This window comes from Neoarius graeffei, chromosome 9 (assembly GCF_027579695.1).
Source record: "Neoarius graeffei isolate fNeoGra1 chromosome 9, fNeoGra1.pri, whole genome shotgun sequence".
Classification (NCBI taxonomy): domain Eukaryota; kingdom Metazoa; phylum Chordata; class Actinopteri; order Siluriformes; family Ariidae; genus Neoarius; species Neoarius graeffei.
The window spans coordinates 57,413,323-57,419,322 of NC_083577.1; positions in this window are offsets into that span (position 1 = coordinate 57,413,323).

Genomic DNA, 6,000 nt, shown 5'->3' on the forward strand with positions numbered 1-6,000 from the left:
AGGATGAGCTGTCCCCTCTGCTCTCCCTCTGCCTCCTTAAATAGGGCGCGGTTACTGGGAAGACACACAAACACAGGTTAATTACCGTCAGGTGTACCGTCGTTCTGCCACTCACCTTCCCTGGCTCCGCCCTCCTGTCACAGACCGGCGCTTGACCACGCCCCCACTGCCACAGGCAAGCAGAAATGTGCACTTCTGGAGCAATGAGGAGACAGAGTTCATGCTCATTCAGCTTAAGGAGTTGAATATATTAAAATTCATGGATGGGAGAAAAACGCGCAATGGAGAACACGGAACTGATAACTTTGTTTACACTCTTGAATAGCTCTTCTTCATGACGACAACCGGAAGTGTACCAACACGATGGGGCATGTAGCGCCACCTGTGGCTCGGGTGCACAATGCACCTCACACAATAGCCCGATTTCATTGTGTGCATGTACGATTGGATTTCTCTGGCACCCTGCTGGGACCTTCAGCTCGATTACCGACAGCAGCTCGATTTGGATGTGCATGTAAACGTAGTCACTGTATCTCCGTCGGTAGAGACGAAGCCGGGCCAGTCTTCTGCGGAGGTGCCACGGACTAATTTTGAAATTATCCCTTATTAAAAGACTTAATGCAATCTCTCCCTGTGTCAACCCCTGATCAAAATATTGCCTTATTAGGTGATCGATTATTGCAGACATTCTAATGACCAAAGTTGCATCCATACAGAATGAGAAACAGCCCCAAAGTCAGCATATCACAAGTCCCTTGGCGCACCTGAATGAACCATTTCTCAGCTGTTTACTCGAGATCATGAAATAATTGTTTTGTTTTCTCGAGATCTCGAAATAACGGTTTTGTTTTCTCGAGATCTCGAATTAGTTGTGTTGTTTTCTCGTGATCCTGAATTAATTATGTCGTTATCTCGGGATAACAAGGTGAATAAAAAAAGGATTATATGAAGGGCCTCTCTCGGCTTCCGTAGTATATATTCTCAAATCACTTGTCTCTTTTTTGTTTCTGTTTAACATACCATTCTGACAGTTTGGCCATATTGCTGTGTTGAACAGCTTGTTGCACCTTCCATTAAAGTCTTCACTTTTGTACACATCTTCTTGCTTTATTCATTCAGTTGTGGGGAATGGTTAGTAAGGTTGATTCTGACCTAGGCTATGTTGAGGTCACATATCTACTTTTTAAGTTCATGCTATAGTGCATACAATTTTAGAGATATAGCCTACATGTGCATATGCATTCTTCTTGGTGTTCTCACAAACAGGTGAAATAAATCAGTTTAAATTTGGCCTATGGACATAGCCTGGCCTATTCGCAGCCATTACAAAATCTGTTGTCTGACCATAATTTAACAGTTAAATTATGGTCAGACAACCCCCTTCTATACTCCAACCAAGTTGACGCACCCCCAGTTCCCCAGTTTCAAAAAACACACGCTTTCTTATAAAGGCAGCATCTTTAATCGTGCTAAAATGATAACAAACATCGTTTGCCACACCTGCAGGAAACCACAAAAGTGAAAAAAAAAAAAAACACCAAAGCTTTCTTACAAAGGCAGCACGTGCTCGAATAAGAACATCGAATCACATTAACATATTATGCGCTCTCGTATTTGAATTAGATAGAATTTGATTGAAATGTAACAGTTTTAAAACGTTGCAACACGGTAAATGCGCAAATTCATTACAAAGGGAGATCACATCGAGGCATGTAGTCTACCAGCCAGATATGGGGAAAATATATGATTTTCATCTGTGTTTAAAACACTAGCAACACAACCCTGTCATTACAAGGTTATGAAAATGAATTGAGAATGAATTTAATTTGCAAAAAAGTTAACATATAATAACAGTAAAAATAGCAATGATAATTATGAACATATGCATTTTAAAGAGATACAACAATTAATCCGCTGCAATCCCGTCTCCCTCTCTTCTCTCCTCCTCACCAATAGAGATCTTGCATGTGACGTCACAGCCGATCCAGATTGTGACAGACGCCATCGTGTCGGTCAAACGCCATATTCCGCCTTCTACTTCTACTTCTGCTTTTACTTCTACCTTTTCTTCTGGAAAACCCTACTATATACAATTCTACTACAACGGCTGCGGCTACAAGCTCTCCCTACCTGTGCACGGTTTTTATGTTTTTTGTGTGTATTTTTTCGTGTTGTTCATCTGTACCGGACTTCAATATCCACTACAACCGTATGGACTTACTGGACATTGGTTTCCAGCAGAAAATGACGGTTTGTAGCGATTTCCATCACATGCACAACATTCTGGACGAGAAAAAAAAAAAACATTCCGGATGAGACCAGATTGCGAGACCAGCGGGGTCTCCATGGATTGTTATCGGAAGCAAAGCGAAGGAGGCAGCGCCGGGAGCCGAAGCAAAAGCGAGGCTACAGGCAGAGCCGGCTTGTTGACTAAGCTCAGAAAACAGCTACTCAAATCTCCACTGCCAAGCCTCTACCTCTCCAACGCCAGATCCATGTAAACAACACGGACGATTTGGAATTACCTTATTCTATAATCGGCTGGTCAGTGCTATACTCAATACTTAAGTGACTTACCCATCCAGTGAGGATCATTTTCTTGCTTACAAGATGCCACATCTGAGTCGCTGACAAATCCTGAATTTCTGTAAAGAAAACTTTCCAGAGATTTCTAAGCACGCAGTGCTTCACCACTGAACAGCGAGGGAAAGTTGATGAGGTAATCATACACATCCGGGTATTCCGCTGGCAGTTCAAAATCCGGTAGTGAAAACTCCGTCCAGAAAGCCATAAGGGTCACAAATCTGTAGATTGTTTATTTTAGACATATATCTAGTTATCTGTTCATTAGAAAAATGAGCCGTGTAGTCCGTCGGTTGAAATTGATCCATTCTGTACACAAGTGCAGCAGTATTCAGCTGTGTTTTTGACCGACACGATGGCGGTTGTGTACTTTCTGGTCACGTGACTGCAAGCTCTCTATTGCCCCCGATTCCTCCCTATCTGTTGGGGTTTCTCCTCCTTCATCCCTAATTTGTGGTGGCGCATTTAGTTTTGCCGAATTCAACCAGTTGAGCATCGCGAATGAATAAATGAAGCCACAAACTACTGCAGAACCGTTACGGCGTAGAAGAAGAGTTAAAAATCGCCATTACATTTTTTATCTTGCGCACCAACCCTGATTTAACTGATGTGTATACCACTATGCTACTAGATAACAAAGTGCCTGTTTGTTTTATTTCATGTGAGATGTTGAGAAATGTGAGCTTCAACAAAATGATAAGAGCACCTCTCTGAGTGTCATGTTTACGTAAAAAAAAGGTGTGCGAGCACAAGCATGGTCGCGCGCAAAAGTGTCCCGGTTTCAGACTAGGGAAATCTGGTCACCCTAGACTAGTATGATCTTATTTTGAGACACTTGTAAATTGTAATTGAATATACCAGATTATCAGACATACAGAACACTTTTTCAATGGAATAAAAACCTTTATCATATGACCCATATGGACCCGCGTGCTTGCTCTTAGTAAAACTCCTGTGGAAAGTCACGTGACTGGGCAGATGCGGATTTTTAAATCTGGTCTGGAAAAAGCCGTATGTGGCCCCGGACCCGTTTCCCTCGCTTCCACTGTTTTCATTTTGCTCTGAATTGTTCCTTTGAAAAATGAGTGACACAACTGAGCATAGTGAAAGTGAATTTTATTATCCAGATGGTTTATTAGACACAGACATAATCGAACAACCTGAAATTGTCGAAGAAAATGAAAAAATTTACTTTTGAGTGAAGAAATTCACTTGTTCATACAAGGACAACAACAAGAAAACACCATGTAAAAAAAAACAAAAACAAAGTACAAGATGAACATTTTCAAAAGATTTTGTGCTGAAGTTAAGGAGGAAAGAGACATAACAGTCATCCCTTCTAAGGAGCTTTTTAAAAAATTTTGCACAACTCGTCTTCGACTCGTTCAATATCGTGCTAGCTGAATGGAATATATCTGATATACCACTCAATGCCAGCCAATATTATTTAGATATAATGTGTTTTGCTTGGGCTATTAAGGGAAGAAGCTTTGAGGCTAGAATACTATTTGATATGTGCTTGAGTGAAAACCAGAAGCAAGTGTCATACCTTTTTTGAAAAGCTAAGTGCATGGTGCACGTTGTGTTATTTGCTAACATGAGGCTAGGCAGAACTTTATGAGGAATCATGTAAAGGAAAAAGAAAAACCCACAATGGAGCAAGCTATTACAGGAAAGTATTCATTAGCGGGCTGGTGTCATGGAGGGCCATTACCAACCCCAAAGTTGCCTATTTTCCTATAACAATACTTCCTGAAGAGTTTATTCATCTTATACCACAGCAGTTTGGCAACACTAACGATACATTGCACAATTTATCTGTTTATAGGTAAGTTTAATGTTGTAGAATAGCTACGAAACAAGCAAGTTCCTATTATTACTTATTTTATAGCAGCTATGAACAGTCATTCCCTCACCAGCGTATATTTTGTCTTGTGAATAAAGTAAAAAAAAGGCAGTTTGTCATGTTACTGAGAAACTCAAAGCCCTCTGTCTTGAACACCTTCTTCTGTAGGAAAACTTAAAGCAAGAGCTTTATCTCTAAATGTTACAGAATGCTGTCATTAGGTGACTCCTGATCTATCCACCCATCCATTATCTGTAGCCACTTATCCTGTGCAGGGTCGCGGGCAAGCTGGAGCCTATCCCAGCTGACTATGGGTGAGAGGCAGGGTACACCCTGGACAAGTCACCAGATCATCGCAGGGCTGATACATAGACACAAACAACCATTTGCATTCATATTCACACCTACGGTCAATTTAGAGCCACCAATTAACCTAACCTGCATGTCTTTGGACTGTGGGGGAAACCGGAGCACCCGGAGGAAACCCACACAAACACAGGGAGAACATGCAAACTCCGCACAGAAAGGACCCTGTCGGCTACTGGGCTCAAACCCAGGACCTTCTTGCTGTGGGGCGACAGTGCTAACCACTACACCACCGTGCCTTATATAAATGCAAAATAAGTGTCTTCTCATAGAAAACTTCACGACATCAACAATTACACATGGATTTTATCCCATTTATGTGCAGTGTGCGCCATACAAGTCCCTGTGTAAGTTGTTACTATAGAAACAGTAATGTAGTATAGCCAGCACATTAATATAACCTGTGATTTGCTTGAGAGCCAGCACCATTGTCGGAGCTGCCGTTATTTAAGTTTAATCAATAATTGTTGACCAATCTAAATGTTGAATTCAATGGTACTGTGGTATAAGAATAAATAACACATCTATAATGCATCACAGCAGCTAAAATCAGATATTAATTTTGTATCTCAATATGACAGTAGCCTTGGTGAATTATTTAATGTGCATGTGCATGACTCTTTTAAATTAAATAGCTTTTATTTGCAAACTCGAGATGGAATCATGTGAGATGGCATTATGGTAAGCATACTGAACACTGACACAAGTGTATTAAAATTGCATATTTTTTAGTCTCACAGTCTCTGGTTTTGCCCTCAATGTGTTTGCTTTTCCCTGCCGTTTCACCACTGACCAAACATTTGTCTTCTATTTCAGGGCGGCCTGGACTCTTTGGGTTGAACAGAGCTTTGAAAAGACCAGCAGGCTAAGAGGAGCATCCCTTTCACTGGAAAAGGGGTCATGACCACAATATCACTCACTGCTGAGAGCAAATTGCACCTAATAATGCCTTTAGAAAGGCACCATTAAACTCATTTCTCCTCATGAAGAGAAACCTCCTCTGGTGGAGAATGAGAAGCACTATGCCGAGATTTATTTAAGTCCTGTTGCCACAAGTCATTATAAATGCACCAGAGCGATCCTGCAAGAAAAAGTTTGAGAAGGTCTTGTTTGCTTGGGTGTTTTTAAAAGTTGTTAATAAGAGCCCAAAGAATGACATTCAGCCTTTTTACCTCCATTTTTATAGCCATGAATTAAGATTCATG